The sequence below is a fragment of the Pelobates fuscus genome, chromosome 11 (genome assembly GCF_036172605.1).
Source record: "Pelobates fuscus isolate aPelFus1 chromosome 11, aPelFus1.pri, whole genome shotgun sequence".
Classification (NCBI taxonomy): domain Eukaryota; kingdom Metazoa; phylum Chordata; class Amphibia; order Anura; family Pelobatidae; genus Pelobates; species Pelobates fuscus.
Genome location: NC_086327.1, coordinates 23,220,149 through 23,238,299, shown reverse-complemented (window position 1 = coordinate 23,238,299; position 18,151 = coordinate 23,220,149). Strand labels below are relative to the sequence as shown.

The 18,151-nt window shown below is 40.6% G+C and overlaps 1 protein-coding gene across 1 annotated transcript in view; it reads right to left on the bottom strand.

Moving 5' to 3' along the window:
- Nucleotides 1-16,003, bottom strand: part of ARHGEF1 (Rho guanine nucleotide exchange factor 1) — a 79,904-nt gene extending 63,901 nt beyond the window's left edge. Inside the window, exon 1 of the mRNA XM_063436255.1 lies at nt 15,823-16,003. The gene's annotated coding sequence lies outside the window, so the exon portion shown is untranslated. The remainder of the gene's footprint in view (nt 1-15,822) is intronic.
- Nucleotides 16,004-18,151: the final 2,148 nt, after the last annotated feature.

The window sequence follows — 18,151 nt, the reverse complement described above, 5'->3', positions numbered from 1 at the left end:
ATTTCAAATGCCACAACCGGAGCTAAAAAAAAAGCTGAGTTGTGACTATATAGGCACTGGAGAATTTTGCCAGATCAGCTATTTTAGACTAGATTTTGCCATTCGGAATTCAATTGCCAACATTCCGATCTGTGATTTATACCATGGTGTTTAGATTGCGTTTCTCAAAACTGCAAGCGCATGCATAGATTGTTTACATTCCCAATTTCAAGATTTTAGTTTAATGTATAGTAATTTTATTTAGCAAACCACTAGCAGGCTTTGCTGTGGATCTCAATGCCGAAATATAGGCACAGCAACTCCAGTGGATTGGTGAATTCAACAGCAAGTCCTCATAGCATCGTTTGTGGAATCACATGAAGCAAGGTATGCAATGTGGCGAACATGTCCGCTCGTTTTGCAAATGATATCTGATGAAAAAGTCTAAAGGGCCAGTTCAGACAATGTGTCGGTTACAATGAGATCAACGTGGTGTCCAGGGGAGAATAGGCAACTTTTTGCATGAGGGGCACATACAAACAAAAGGACTTTTTTTTTGCACATGAAAGTCACAGGTGTCCGTATGGATGATACAACTCACACGGAGCTTGCTATATACTTAGGTTGGACAGATGGGGCTGCTGGTGTTGCAAGGTGTGCCATCATATGTCCCCTCAACAGTATGAAGAAGCATTCAGAGATCTGTGCTGTGCGTGTTTGAGAGACGCAGACTCTGTTTTCACGGACTGTTCCAACCACTGACATAATAAATGTCTCATTTCACCCTGTGGTCAATGACAAACACCTCGGGGATGTCATAAACACTTACTGTATTCTGGCAGGTTGGTCAGCCTTAGATAATACAGTCTACTGGGAAATAACCCAACGGGTCCACCCAGGTCTGGAGAGCACTGAATGTACAGGACACCAGCCATTCACAAACCCACACAGTGCCAGCCTCGAACGATTCCTACCTGCTGTCTGACTTCTGCAGAACTGTGCAAACGGGCTTTTCAACATCTCCCACTATTTTCATTTTCAGAAGAATAGTTTGAGGATGCAGCATGCAACCCCCTTTTGCCAGTCTGCCCATATTACAGAACCGAGGGTAATTCGCCCTGTTTGCCAGCTCCTCCCATGAGTGCTTTTTTTTTTTTTTATTTCATTTTTGCTTTATGTGCCTATCATCCATTCCCCTTTCCGGTCATACTTTAATCTTTGCTCCGAATATACTGCAGCACACGTCATGACGGGTTCTACAACAGAATTACACTACCGCTCCCAGAATCCTTTGCTGTGCCCACAGACCACTGCTTACAGGATAAGCACAGCACTGCTATAGAAAATAAACATCAGTCACTTTTGGAAAGAGCTCATTGCAAATCCTGGGCAGGAATTTCAAATGTGTCTATTTTATTACTTTTAATTTAGTGCTTTTTTAATATACACTCTGCATAATGCATTAAAAAAAAAAAAATTGAGCAAATAACAAAAATATAAATAGCTTTCACAAAGAGATGAGAGCAGAGCAGTATTACCATACTATATGTTTTATACAATGTTCTTGTTTACTTTCTTGCTTTGTCATGAGACATGTATCTATGTTCACACTGATCAAAATGGTTTGCCGCGTGGTATCTGTTTATGACTAAGCTTCCTCGTAGCAGTCAGCAATATGGCAATGACAAAACTTTATATCCCTAATTGTACATCGAAAAGCTACAGTTTCAAGAAAAGGTGAAATATTAAAGGATCACTATAGGGTCAGGAACACAAACATGTATTCCTGACCCTATAGAGTTAAAACCACCATCTAGCCCCCCCTGAGCCCCTCATGCCTCCATAAATATAGCAAAATCTTACTGCATTCAAGCCAGAAGCTGTGGATTTGCATGCTGTTTGCCTCAAAAAAAACAAGCAGTCTGCTGACATCATCAGAAGTGGTAGCCTGATCCAATCACAATGCGTCCCCATAGGATTGGCTGAGACTGTCAAGGAGGCAGATCAGGGGCAGAGCCAGCATGATTCAAACACAGCCCTGGCCAATCAGCATCTCCTCATAGAGATGAATTGAAACAATGAATCTCTATGAGGAAAGTTCAATGTCTGCATGCAGAGGGTGGAGATACTGAATGTTTGGATGCATTTTAAGCAGCCATGACCCAGGAAGGATCTCGAACAGCTATCTGAGGAGTGGCCAGTGAAGTTATCACTAGGCTGTACTTTTGTTTTTTATAGTTAAATAAGAACAATAACAGAAAACCAATAACTGTAGAAAGTAATGTATTTAACATACCATGTAGGAGCGGGGTTGTGTTTGCAGCAGTGTTATTCAATGTCTTTGGCAGTGTATTGTTGTCATTGGATGAGATATGCACGCGAGATGTGATCAGCATCCGTTTACATTGAGTGGGTAAAGAACCGTGTATAAAAATTTAAGTAGTAAGCATGTAATCAGTGTTACATGTCATAATGCCGTTTTATACTGAATGTCATGAGAATTTAACTACATTTAATACATTTGCTCTAAATATGTATTTCTAATAGTAGTATGCTCTTTATAACCACGTTGCTTTGATTGTTCTGCTACCCATGAATCTATATATGTTGGTCTTTCCCTTTCTCCTTCCCTTCAGACTTAGTCAATAACTATTTACAATTACTGGTCCACTGAACATCCCCGCCACCCAAGAACAGTAGTAATATTTATTTAAAAAAAAATAAAAATCTGGGCACTATAACAACTTCATAAGAATGAAATAGTTATGGTGTTAAGAGGTCCCTGGTGCTGGCTTACCTTTAGCCCCGTGTAGCTCTGCCCCTCCCCTTCTGCTTTTGCCCAAGACTTGAATCAGGAAGTCTTAGCTTAGAGCTTCAGCTAACGCGCCAAGACAATCCAGTAGCTCCACATCTACAAAAACAGCTTGAATAGCTCACATATTGTTCTCCAGCCATTTTGTAAATACAGAGCTCCTGATTGGCTTAGAGCATCAGTTGAGGTCCTGCCCAAAGCTTCCCGATTCAAGCTTCGAACAAAGCGGAAGGAGAGAGGCAAAACTAAACAATGCTAAATTCAGCTTTTTAGGGTTAAACCACTTGTTAAAGATTAAGTTGTTATGGTGCCCAGAGGTTCCCTTTAACCTGGTCCTCCCTACTAGCACTTACCTGCAAAGACAGCATGATTAAATGCCAACTGCCTAGCAGTTCTTTAAATCAAGCAGGCTGTCTGGCAGCCGGACTATGCTTTGGGAGTTTTTTCGTTGTAATCCTTTCAACAATTCCTCGATAACATTTGCACGGTGACCATTTCTGCAATTACCCAAACATCACAAATCTTTCATATTTTATTGCATTACTCAAAAGCACTTAACAAGTGTAATTTAACTTGGGAAAATGGTTTCGCTGCTTATGTTTCCTTTTTAAATGAATTAAAAAATAATCACTTCACTTCTTAGATTCTCAAATAGGCTTTATCTGTTTAACATCATGTTTCTTTTGGATAGTAATCCAGAATGGAGGAGACAATTGTCCTGCGGATTTTAAACCTAGCCTGCAGTTATAATGCTCGCAGTCAACCGAACGTAACCCTCTGGAGTGCCACGTAAGCAACCGCTATTGTCAGATATCAGAAGGTACAGCCACAGGTCATCTGTTGCTGTGAAGTGGACTAGTGAATGAACTAAAGAATTAATTGATCTGCTTTAGTTAAGTTGTTGAATTTTAATTTTATTTCCAAAAGTTAAAAGGATACTATAGTGTTACATAAATCTGTATTCCTAACACTATAGCTCCCTCATGCATCCCCCTCCCTCTTGCCCCCCCGGCCAACAATGGGTGAAACACCCTTTATGTACTTACCAGATCCCAGCCTCGCTGTCCCTCAGCACTGGGTCAGCACTCCGCCTCCTACCACCTCTTTCGATGGTCCCCTAACGTGCATGCGCGGCAAACGCATAAAGCCCTTCCCATAGGAAAGCTGTGAATCAATGCTTTCCTACGGGGATTTCACGGACGCTGAATGTCCTCATGCAGAGCATGAGGATGTCCAGCGTCAGTTAGGAGACCTTAAGTTGCCTAGCAAGCAGGAAGCGAGCCTAGTGGCTGAGCTGAAGTTGTCTGGATGCCTAAAGTGTCCATTTAACATAGCAGCAAAAAAAAAAAAAAGTGCTAATTCCCCATTAGTCCTTTATCATAATATTATGGCAGCATATATCATTACCTCCAAAAGATGCCTTGCAATTCTGTTAAATCACCAATGAATATGCTCATAAATACTTTACAGGTGAAAAAAGTCTACAAAAGCTAAAAATGCTGATGCTAAAAATTAAATGATATATTAGTGCAAAGCTTTCCTGCAATTTCATGAACCACAAGGATTTCAGAAAAAATGCTATAAAACGGATCATGCACACAAACATAAAATAAAAAAATAAGGTTTTAGGTTGGACTTGAAGGAAATTTGACAGAAGGCATCCAAGATGGTCCCCTGGTATTTGGGTACCCGTTGCTACGTAAACTCAAGGTTACTATGGAGGATGAAGGAGCCATAGTAACCCTATTCAAACAAGAATGTTCATAGCAAGCAAAATCCCAAAGTGGAAAAAAAGTCTATGATGGATTGCCATAGAACATAATTTTATTTAGTGTCTGAACTTTACAGGGAGCACAACCTTATGCCATGTGTTAGCACTCAAGGCAAAACCCAACAGGTTATACAACAAACAAGAATAGAAAACAAAAATGATCAATGCAAGTTATCTGTCCAACGAAGGGAAAAAGATATTGCAATAAAGTTCTACCGACAGGTTTACAGGCTGTACTCGTAAATATATTTTCAAAAGCCAGGTGAAAAACAAGCTTTGAGAGAATATTGTCTCCCTTGGTAAAAATGCTCTGTAAATCGACTAAGACTAGCTGTGTGAATCATGCCCAGATTAAAGTTAATAAAAATTTACATTTCTTTCTTTCGTTTTCCTGCCCCTTGAACTCCATCAATTAAGAGCTCTCTCATAAAAAGTAAATCATGTAATGTTAAACCATTAGTTTATTTCCTGTTAGCTTTTCCATTACAAGAATTCGCTTTAGCCCTGTTTATACAAATCGATAAATGCATATCGTGGAAAGACATAAACTTATTACAAGGACACTGCAGGCTAGAGTGTGGTCTGTAACATGTTAATCACTTATTTAGTCGATTCTATTGAAAACACATCAACAATTAAAAATCACATAAAGACAAATAAGATACTGACATTTTACTTGTGTCTGCTTTCCTGCAGTGAACGCCTATCAGACCAGGAAATGCTGAAAAAAGCTCAGCCAATCCTGGCCCACCTATATTTTGTAAATGGGAACATTATGCACACTTATTTTGTTTCAAAGTGTTTCAGCTTTCTATTGAATCCGGTCTGTCATTAGCTTAATACATTGTAGCAAAAAAAAACCAAACAAAAGCAAAACACAAACACCAAAAGCAAATCTATTCAAGCAAGACAAAAAACCTACTGCAACAAATGTCCCATTCAGCTTCCATTTCTAATGGGAAAATTGCACTAGAAGCAGGTGAAATAATAATCGCTATAACAACTTTAATTAAGAGATGTATTCACAAAACACAAATAAAGGAACATTCCACTACCCCAATACAGAATAAATACAAATCACTGTTTAGCAGATATAGCCCAAATTAAATCATGCGTGCATTTAATTATGTAATTTTTCATCTAAAAAGGCTTGCAAAACCTGCAGATCTCTGGTCTGTTGCCTTTACAATCCCTCCCCTTCTAGCCCCGCCCATACTTTATGTGGCTGTCCAATCACAGACTTCCTAATGCAGCTCAATGAGAAGTCTTTGCAAGGCAGGTTCTCTGGGCAATTGCTGCCTCTTGAGTTTAGTTCCATCGAACTGTCCTAACCATGAAGTTTTGCAAAATGAAAAGAGGACAGACACTTCATACATAAAGTTATTTAACAAGCTAAAGTACTACAGGTGTCCGTAATGTCCCTTTAAACAAAATTACAACTTTTATTTGGATAAAATGAATAACAGAATATTATAGTAGTTTAATTTGGATTTAAATCTCCATATTTAGTTCTAAATGTAAAGGGGCAAGTCACTTCCCAGGATTGTTAGTATGAGGTTACTTATCACTATGTTTAACAAATATGAATATGTGAAGTGTGAAACATAAAATGAAAAGAACAAACCCACATATCTTTATCCTGCAATCCTGTGAAACTTCCCCTTTAAGAAGTACTATAGAATCGCAAATCCAGTTCAGAGTGTCATGCGAACATTTTATCTTAAAGGGACAATCTATGCACCATAACTTCTACAGTTTATTGCAGTGGTTGTGGTGCAAACAGTCTTTGGGTGCCTTCCTTTAAGCTGTAGTCAAACTGTTTTCAAGTGGCTTGACAAAAATGGGGCTCTTTTTGTATACAAAGTCTGCTACCTCTGCTCCTGCCAACATAACCCTGATAAGCGCTTCCAGACAATCATTCCCCAAATTTGCACGGTTAATAAGGAAGAGAAAATTCAGCATTATCGCTCGGCAGCATCAGTGTGGATTTTGGGATCTATAAAAAGCCATAGGTCTAGTTTAACAAAAACTTTTTGCACCATAACCACTCTTTACCTTTTGAATTAGTCTGTTTATATCATACTGTCTTTTTAAACCACTTTTACAGCACTGTAGGATATGTTGGCGCGTTATAAATGCCAGTGTGAAAATACGTTGTAGTTATGGTACTTTGCGTCCTTTTAAACTTTTTTTTGAAAAAAAGCATTAGCAGCATCACTATCATATTCCGAAGAAAAAAGAGAAAAAAGTTGGAAATTTAGCTGAAATAGAGGTTGTTTTTTTTCCAACTCACTGTGTAGTGAATAACCCCTTGTGAGTTTAAACAGGAATATTTCGGTATGTGCGGAGGAGTTTTAGATATCTCGTAAAAATGTACAAGAATTGTTTAAATTAACTACTTGATGAGTTTGTTCACTTCCTGAATTTCTCGTTTGTTGAACTGCATTTCATACGTCTGTGCAACATTCGAGGATATGGGCTTTTCAGACCAGCCTTCTCGTTGCGAGCTTAGAAATGTGCATACCATACAAATGCTCACACATTCACTCCAAACACAAGAAAGTTAAGAAACAAAACAATATTCTTTGTATGATGCATAACTGTATGTGATTAAATAGGGAAAACTATTTTGCTGAGAAAATATAATGCAAAAAAAAAAAAAAAAAATGGTAAAAAAAAAAACAACAAATAAAATGGTTAAAAAAAAGTTGGATTTTTAAAAAAATATTTCTGTATTATTCCATTATTATGGAGTGCATCCCCCACACCCAATTCTCTATTATAAAACTCAGTTTGACCATCTTCTAGTACAGAAAGTATTTTACAAAAGTAAATAAATAAAAAGATTAAAAACGAGATTTCCAATTTGAAGCATGCTGGGAAAAAAATATGCACTCAGCACAGGAAACAGGAAATGTGAAAAAAAATTTAAGAAAAAGTTACAAAAAAAGTTTAAATGTTCTAAGTTACTAAAAAAAAAAGTTTTTTTGTTTGTTTGTTTTTGTTTTTTAAGTGGAATGCTACATATTGACCAATATTGTCATTCGGTGGTGTCCAAGATGTTATGGGACTACAATTCCCATGATGCATTGAGACTTTTTTCAAAGAGCGCCTCTTTAAGGCTCTAAGCAGCACTCAGTGGGTTAATGAGAGATGTGCCGTAAATTAATGCACAGAGTAGAAATGCTGCATGACAGCATGCTTTAACTCCAAACAGCACAGCCAAATGTTTCCAGGCGCACACAGGCAATAAGAAAACCAAGGGGTTAAGACGAGAAAAGTCAAGCGGATGTGAGAGACTGTCAGTCTACAGCTAATGAACGCGGGCCTGTTCATGTCAGACACAGGTGTGCAGCACACACACATGACAACAGTAGTGTAGACTTGCAGGACTGTAAAGGCAGGCATGTGTTGCACATAGAAAAGGCTAACATTCTCCCACCGCACCGCATTACATGCTGCTTCCTCTGCTCTCAATGTTGGGAAAATAATTACCCTCTGTACGGAAAATATGACCACCTGTGAATGGGAGGCAGTGTTTAAATATCATGTTGTGACTACACTGCAAAAGGAACAGAGAATTACTGATTCAGAAAAGGTCAGGGTCCTACGAACCCATGGGCCCCCCAATATATTAAATTACACAGGGATTAGCTAAAAGACAGGTCAACAGCTTGGCCCCTACGCCAACATATTGTCATCTCAACAAATGCATTGGTTCCTGAGAGACAGGTCCTCAATGGGCACCAACAGTGCCCCACAGATGTTGAGTGGAGTACTGATGTTCCACTGAAAGCCTTACACAGCCTGGGTATACTCAGGACACGAATGGCACACAACTGACAGTGTACAGCACAGCTAAAATACAGCAGTAGAGCATATAGCCAGCATCAAGGATCTTAACCAAACATTAAAGGCACACTATTGACACCACTGTCTGACTGTGGGGTCAGACATCTTGACACGCCAAAATGACGGCAGCCAGTTTTGTCTGTATGCCTGGAGGGCGATTTGCCTCACTGTTAATATATTTCAAAGCAGAGTTTGAATAAGCACCTACGACCACTGGATGATTCTGTCCGATACACGGAGCTTTGTCATAGTTAAAACCCTGGGCACCCTAAGCCATTACCGAAACAAACACATCGAACTGGCTTCCAGTTCCATTAGACAAAACTGTGTAACGTCTGCAAATTGCAGGTATATTCTGAAAACTGGCTACACACAAAACAATTTTAAGTTTAGGCCACAACAAGCGAGCTAGTAAACTGTGCTATTTATGTCTAAAATTTGCAGCTCTCTGATTAATCTCCAATTAACAAATAACTGTTTAGGTAGTTGTGCCATTGGGTACAGCTAAAAACAACAAATGATGTGGTTGAATTTGTTTGACAAACATTTCAATAAAACCTGATCTTCCCCAGGGCAGTCAGGATGTATACAGTTTGTATCATTGTATTGTAACAGTGTATTCGAGATGTCATATAGAAGAAATGAGGACGGCTTCTGCAAAAAGAACACTAAAGCACGGTCGAAGCCAAATGGAAAAAAAAAAACACCTACACAAACTGGCTGATTGAATATAAAGGAAAAGATATAAGAGACGCTGGCATATTATACAATATCTTCCTCCATTTATTAAGTAGAACCATTAAACACAATTAATGGTCTTCTTTCCTGGGGACGTGCTCTTTGGGTATCCATGATGGCAACCGTGGGAAACCGTAGCCTCCGTCCTTCCAAGGGTTTGCCTGTGAAATCACGAACATGCCCAGAACAACGAGATTCCACACAGACAGCTGATGACGCAAAACTGCCAGAAGTGTCGTAGCGTTGGAAGGACGTAAGAATTGTATCTTATTCTAAAGCTCCACCCTTAAGCAACCTGCTTTAAAATCCGAAGGCAGGAGCATGCGCAGAGCACCTTTTGTTAATTAATTTTAATAGACCTCATTGAGAAGTCTCTGGTTGGTTATTTCCTGGCATCGATGAGAAATTCTGTGCCAGGAACGATAGAGAGGGCTTGCAATAGCTGCGCATACTAGATCTGCATCTATTGCAAATCATTATTTAATATACAAGTAAAAAAAAAAAAAAAAAAACACGCAAACACAAGTTAAATTTGTGTTTTCTTTCCAGGTATAGATCTACAAACCCGTTAAAAAATATTCATGGTGTGTTAGTATCCAGGTCATACAGGAGTCCTTATAACGACAATCTAATAGAGGGTTAAATATCAGGTAGCTCTGCGTTTGCGGTGGGACTACTTCTCCCATGATGCTTTCCCACATAAGGTCTCTCTGTCCAACAGAAAATGTAACCGAAACCTCATTCCACATAGAAGGCACAGATCTCTCATAACGCCATCTTGTCTGCATCGCGTCACTGGCCTTGATATCCCCAAATAATGAACATCCTGCATACATGCCAGCACTAAAGCATAACAGAAATCTCTGGCTGTGGATAATGGGATTTGAAATCCTGTTCAGAATGAGAGCTTTATATTTACAAACGCTGGTCTAAATCGCACACAGCCACACTAACGTACATGGTTAACGGAACAAATTCACTGTATAAATGTACTCATAGCATTAACATTGTATATGTTTTATAACGCAAATAATTTACTTCTCTGGGCTCAGACAGACCAGACAGTCTCTAAAACGGAGCTTAACGACTGCTCTTATGCTGTAACTCTTTCAAAGCCACGGTCTAGGCAAGGCATCTAAACCTCTTGTTAAAAATGGGTTAAGCAAGCAGACTTTTGAAGAAACTAACCCCAAAAAAAGAGTCACAGATTTCACAATGTCTCACTGTCAAGCTGCTGGTTATAATGCCCAGGAAACGGCAAACCTTTTCAGTAAGAATAGGAAGTAGCCCCACAGCTCTTTTTATAGAGTGCAAGACACAATATGCTATTTTTCCAAGCAGAAAAACACTTGAGTTTCAGGAGGGCTTTAGATGCTTCAAACTGCTGGTGTAAGCATCCAAGGTGAAGACTATAAACATAAAAGACATGCATAAAACAGGGCCAAGTCATATCTGTATTTCGCAAATACCGCCAGAGCAGAACCGAAAAACAAGGCCTACTTACAGCCAGTTCAAGGCTCAATTAGCAAAATCAGGCTATTGGCATCTCTTTCTGAAGTGTTAACAGTTAATGTCAAACTGACTAAATACAGATTTTTATTGAAAAGCTAATTTATGCCTACCTAGGACGATTCTCCATCCCGTAGAATGCCATAGATCCCGCCACCACACTCAGTGACTATACATACTATGTTATATTCGTTATTTTGCTTGTTGGTTACTATGCTAGCACATTGTTTATGTTTTCACAATTTTTATTTAACCCCTTAAGGACCAAACTTCTGGAATAAAATGGAATAATGACGTGTCAGACATGTCATGTGTCCTTAAGGGGTTAACCTGCCGTACCCAGCCCAGCTAGAATGGGTCACTGTACCACCCCATTTACAGGCTCCCTCTTTCATAGTTGAGCCACACGCAAAAGGGCCCGCACTAAGCACGGATATCAGACAGAGAAATGCAATATAACGCCGGCTCCGGTATCTCCCCCCCCCCCCCCAACCAAGATGGTTCAGTTTACCTACTAATGTGAATCCCCGGAGGGGGCCACCCCCGCTCCCTGGAGCACCTAAGCTAACACTAGATAGCCCAACTTCTGAGTATACCTTATACATGTGTCCAGGGGAATGTACTTTTGCTATATTATTTCGTTGACTAACATGTTTTAAAAAAAAAAAAACTCACTCAGCGTGGCGCCATGTTCCAGCCATTAACAACACTATTATTATTGTATGTGAACTTTAAGGGCGATAGCCCACATATTGTATTGATTCTTATTCACATGCTGAGTGACCAAAATAAAGAATAAAAAAAAAAAAAAAAAAAATGTAGGCTAGAGGAGAATCATGGGAAATGTAGTATGACACATCTAAGTTGACAAGGCCATCACCGACACATGCTGTCTAGCAGCTGAAATACAAACAGAGCCTTTACGAAGCCCGTCAGCCTGTTTGCACGCTGTGTATATTCACCACAAAGGGTGTGAGATATTGAAACTGGAATTAAAACAGTTTTATTTTAATACCCTCATGCAATACACTCATGTAAAGTGCTGAAACATTCCCATAAAATTACAAATAGGATTGCTAGCTCTTGGTGTCAGCATTGAAGATTAACTTGATGTTTTAATTATCAAGAGTTATTTATGACATAACTAACCAGGCTGATAAGTTCACAGCTAACTGTAATACACCAATTCAGAGATAGCTACATAAAAGGGTTAATGTGATTGTCTAGTTATTTAGGACAATGGAAACCAGCTGGGAACACTCTGGGTTCCAAGGGACATTGAAGGAACCGGAAGAAACCGGGGCAGGCACAGGGTTCACAGACTTGCAAGGACTGAGACGGGAGACACAGAGGAGAGAGGGGAGGAGGTGAGAGGAGACATATGTAAGGGTAGGAATGGAAGGCATGAGAAAAGTTAAAGTGCCAGGGCATTAACAGAGGATGTGAGTGATACAGGCGGTACAAGTGGACCAATGGAGCTGAGTGACAGATCACAGGGGAGTGCAGCATTAGCAACAAGTTAAAAGGACACAAGTACACAGGTAGGTAGGTGCCTTGCTGATGACAAGGGAAAAGCTGCAGATTCAAAGTGATAAGTACAGCTAGCAAGAGACACAAGCAGGGCCAGTCTTGGCAACAGGTAAAATAACAAACCTCAAGCACCATAACCACTACGGTTACAGGGCCAGGAGTACTCTCATTGCAAACTATCAAACCAATTTAGTATTGTTTTGACAACTTATCTGGGTCCACTGCATCATGTTTTCTCCACCAGGAGAAGCCAGCTATCTGTACTGTTCAGTATGGCCAATGCGCTCAGTCCTGCGTAATGAAGCTTAGGCAAGTATAGTTAACTGGATTCTCCTACATGAGGATCACGGATGTAGGGTGTGTGTCTCATGGCACCTGAGGGATCCCAGGTAGGTTGTTAAAACTAAAATTTTGTTTTTTTTATAGGACAGTGGGACAGCACTAGGGAACTCATGGCACCATAAGAACTACAGAAGGCAGTTATAGTGTTAAGAGTGTTTCTATAATCCTAATCAGGAAGTGAGGTACGTGGAACATGATACCACCAGTGTGGACCAACTTTGACAGCATTAAGAGTAATAGTAAAGTGACAGAGTTAGAGGGCAGGACCAAGAGAGTGGAAAAGAAATGAAAGAGTTAAAAACAGTGTCAAGTCGAGAGGAATGAAGTGTTAGACGTCATGCCAAATGGGCCAGAATGAAGGGATAGTATTAGAGAAACGAATGGAAAGAGTTGGAGACGCTGCCAAGTGGGTAGGAATGAAGAGAGAGAATTAGAGGTGCTGCCAGGTGGAGAGGAATGTTGGGGTAGATTTGGAATCTGTGCAAAGAAAGCAGTAAAGAGAGAGTGTCAGGCAGAGTGCCAATGGAATCTAGAGATCAGTAAGCGTGTTAGGGGTAGCTCAAAGAAGATACTGTATAACTGGCTATGTCACAACATCTACAAAGAATGGACAGCTTTAGAGGCAATACCAATGAGGGTAAAAAGGGTCAGGGCCAGTCGGGGCTGGACTTATACCTGAAGTAGAGGTACAGAATTGTCAGGAGCCAGTGGATACCCCAAAAAATCTTGTTCTCAGCTGCTTGCTCATTGATTTGAAGGGCACACACAAAATCAGGGGGGAAAAAGGCTCTCACTCCATCGATGTGCAAATAACTAAATAGAAAGTGAAAAAGGAAAATAACTATATCTTAAAAAGGAAAAAAAATGCACAGGTGTACTTAGGGCAGACACCCCTTGTAGATAGGCTGCTGCCTAGTCAGCCATTTAGCATATTTAGCCCTAGTGCCAGCATAGCAGTGTTGCCAATCATTCCGGGTGCAGAATCCTTTACAGTAGGGGTTCCAAATAAATTTTTCTGTGTGTGTTAAGGTGTGTGTGTGTGTGTGTTTGTATGTGCCAGTGTGTGTATCTGTGTGTCAGTGTGTATCTGTGTGTGTGTATTTATCTGACACACAGATACACACATACACTGGCAAATAGTGGCACACAGATACACACACTGATAGATACACACACCTTGACACACACACTGGCACATATACACTGACAGATACACTGACACACAGACATATACACACACCTTGACACACAGATACACAAACTGACACAGGTACACATACACACATATGTTTAACTTACCTTTTTTCTTCCTTCGGTGCTGCTGGCTAAGGAAGGTGTACCAGGTCGGCAGCTACTCATTTCCCGCTGCGTACCCGCTCTTCCTCCAGCCATTGCGTTCTGTCTCGGGGGGAAGCGCTGTCACTTCCTCCCAGCATCCCATACAGCAGGGGTCCAGTCGCGGTCTTAGACACCCACGGCGCCTAACCGAACCCCTGTGTAGTGATACCCATTGGGTCGCCATAAAAATGCTTGGGGCATCCGACAGGCAAATCGCAGGAGAACCCCAATTTTGTTCTCGCTGAACCCTAGGGTTCCGCACAACACTAACTGGGAAACACTGCTTTAAAGCAAAGTTCATTTTTCAGGTTTACATACAGAAATTACACAATTTGTGGCATAAAGTTTTTTTTAAATGCATCAGACCCTGACCCTGTCTGTCCAAAACATTGCTTTTCATTTTGAATATATGATAAACTGATATTGTCTTCTTTCCGAACGCATTTGCGAAAAGTACATATTCTGTATTTCCTGAGAAGCTGCGTTGTAATGTTTTCATTCAGTCAAGATATATCCCAGATATATTTGAGGTTTCTGATCAAACCACAACTACTAGGTATCACTAAGACAAATATCAATAAACCATGTATTGAGGGAGTTGTGCTGGAGATCGGGCCTCAAAATCCCTCACATCGGATGATGTCACACTGTGCCATCCAATGCGCATTAAAAAAACCTCAACATGTCTCGAATGACACAAAGTAATCTGGAAGTCCGAGTCTTAATGCCGCCCTGGTACAAACATTACATGGGTTATTAGCTGGAAAAAATTACACCGTCTCTGCCTTACCAGCTGTTCTCCCAGCATATCAGTGATGGGAGAATGGCTGAATTAAGGAGAGCAGCTGCTTAACACAAGCGTAATAGGAATTGCGCTGCCCTAAGATTAGATACCCTCTCAAAAAAAAGCAGGGTTGAATAGGAAGTTGGGTTTGATGGTCTGTGCCACAGCTGGTAGAAGACAGAAGTTTGATGCCCAGTGTCGGGAGGGTAAAACTTTGTTTAATTTAAGGAAGAGGCAGTACCAAGAGATTATAAGATTGGGTGCAGTGCTGGGACAGCATGTCAGTATCAGCATAAGGTAAACATAGGCAATGTGAGAACGTACAAAGAGAAAGTGAGCAAACCCTAATCTCATCCACTCCATAGAAGACCAAGTAGTTTACTTATTGATTACACATTAATAAGTTACAGACTGGGAGGAGGTCTATACCTGGGGAAAAAAGACAACAATCTCTTTATATAGCCTAAACGTAAACAGGGAGGACTATACACACAGCCTTGTACAAAACAGACACCACACCTCCGGTGAGGCAATACTTCCTACTGAGCCTCCTGATTTATTGCCAGACCCATCAATCTCAGCCAGTTAATAATAATAATAATACTACTAATAATAATAATAACAAAGTGTTTAACCAGGAAAGGTACAGATTACTCTGATTTCGAAGTAGGTCCCGGGGAGGTTATCTTTGCCCAAAATCCAGAGTTAGGACTCAAAAGGGGAGATTCCCCATAATAACAACATCTGGAAAGTGGTGCAGAGTTCTAGAACGTAGAGCAATCACTATGGTGACCAACATAGCCAGCAGGAACAGTCCACTGGTGACTGCTATACTTTATTAACTTTGCACTTACTGTTCAGATTACAACACTTATTGTGCACCTACATTAGTTTAGCTAATGAAATGGAAAACTTGCAGATCACACAGGGGATCCATGTATTAAGGCTGTATGGTCAAACAATAACCCAAAATTGAGCAAGAGAAATCTGCTGCGAGATTACATCTCCTAGTTGTTGTAGAACTACAATAACCTCGATGATTTGCAGCTTCAATGCTGGCAATGCATCATGGGAGTTGTAGTTAGTACAAGAGCCAGGGATCTTCCTTGTGGTCACTCAAGTCTGCATAGAAAAGTAGTCTATTACACTGAAAGCAGAGCCACTTACCTCCTGCCTGTGCACAGGGCACCCCGGAAGATCACACAGGTCCTCTGCACATGGGGTGGGGGGGCTCAGTCTGGGGGGATCATGTAGGTCTCTAACTGGGTGAGAAAGTCCCAACACTAGTCTCCAGTTGTCACCAAACTCCAGCCTTGTACAGAGGGAGGGGGGGAGACAGGAAGGGCTGTGTGAGTGTGAGTGTGTTTGGAGGGTGGGACTGCAGCAGGGGGAGGAGAACTGTGAGAAAGAGACCAGGGGAGGGAGTAAGAGACTCAGAACTCAGTGGAGGGGGAAGGGAGGGAAACAGAGAGAGAGAGAGGGGGGGGGGGTCTGGTGAGGGAGGGGGGGGGTCTGGTGAGGGAGGGGGAGAGTCAATGTGAGAGAACCAGCTAGACAGGGCTGGCACAGAGGGAGGGATATAGCTGTGGTTCGATTTCCTCTTTAGCTCTCTCTGTTTTCTCCCTCTTGGGCCAGTATGGCGATGAAAGGGTTAATTCTGGGTGAGCTCCATGTTGGGTGTTGATAAGGTACTTGTTCCCTGTCCACTATAGAGAAAGGGCTGCTGGCCGAAACGTGCCACATGGCCGCAGCGTGCTCTGTTAAGCAGGTAGGACAATACCCTCCCAAGACTAACTAGCTGAGCTGGAAACATGGCTGACTTAGCAAATGGCCCCGATTTGCCTTTTTTGGGGGGCTAAAACCTGCTATATCCCAAGGGTTAGCCACTACATTCTGATCTGTCGAGAATTCAAAGGAGTTTATTTGTTAAATACTGAGAATTTACAGTTATCCAGAATTCCATAAACACAACTTTGGTGAGCTACATTGTAGTCATGTGGCAGGTCTGGCAAACCTAGTTTTTATTTATATATATATACATACATACATACATACAATAACCCAATCGTATGTTTACCAAATTTTAATGTGTTACTATGCTCCGTTTAGACTATAAACTAATTTTAATTAGATTATATGTCTGATTTACACCTTGTACAGCGCTCTGGAATACGGTGGTGCCTTTATAAATAATCATTTGCAGTAGCTACAATAATGGCATGTGTTGACTCCTCCACCAAGTAACCTAGGCCATATCTACCTCAGTAATATCATTTGGTGAGTGTACATCTTTGCTGTAACGCCATCACTTGGCACCATAACTGCCTAACTGGACACCTGACTATTCCAAAGTGGGAGTGTTGTCACCGATGTAGAGTTATATTTTAGAATGGAGCAGATATAGCGACCAGGGCTTTTTTTAAAATATATTTATTTTTTATTAGATAATACTTTTGTAAGTATGTAGCGCTGTACAATAGGAAACAGGACAATTTTTTTTTCTTTCTTACAAAAAGAAAGAGCGGTAAAAATGCATTAGACACAGATTTGCGGTGAGTTGAAAACCGAACTGCGAAATGTAATTTAAATTGGCTGATTTGGTAAACTCGCCATTTAGTCACAGCCTGACTATTTTAGCATGAAATTAGCAATAGTCTTCAGTTTATTACAGTCTGATGTTTAGTAAATAAATGCTGTAAATATTTATAACACCACTATACAAAAGTGCAATTTTACTATGGTGCAAACATTCAGAGGACTGAGATGCGAATGCGCCTCCTAATGACAATACTCGGGGAAAATCCCTATTTTAACCAGAAATAATTATTCTGACAGGTAAAGATAATTTGGTGTCAGGTGCGGAGAATGTCCAGTTAGCCACCTGCTAAAAAGAAGTCTGGCATCTCAAGGAAATAATGCTCACATTTTTATTGAGTTATTTAATTTTATGAAGACAAATAGAACTACTGTTAATATGGAGGTACTCTGCAAAATGGCCCCTCCTGTTCCCTCCCAACATGAATGGCAATTTGAGGGATAATTTTCCAAGAAAATGGGCCTGCTGTAATATGGGAACCCCATACATCTTCTCTTAATGTGTGGTGGATAATATAACCATAATCTATAAACACCATTACATCCCTCATGCAGTGCGTTAAAGGGTTACTCCAAGCACCATAACACCTTCAGGTTTTTTTTAAGTGGTTATGGTGCTTGGGGTCTATATGTGTAGAGCTTTACTTTGAAGCACTGTACATACAGACTCCATCTCTGGCAGCATCATTGGGGTGTCATTAGCCATCCCAGAACAAAAGTTCCCGGTGGCTATTGTAAATTCTGTGCCTATTGGAAGTCTGAAGTCAGCTATATATAAACATATACACCCCTCAGTCACACAAAATACACCAGCACCGCCACTCCAAACACCTCTATGTCACACAAAATACACACACCACCACCCTTGCTACCCATGTCATGCTTTCCCTTACATCCGTTC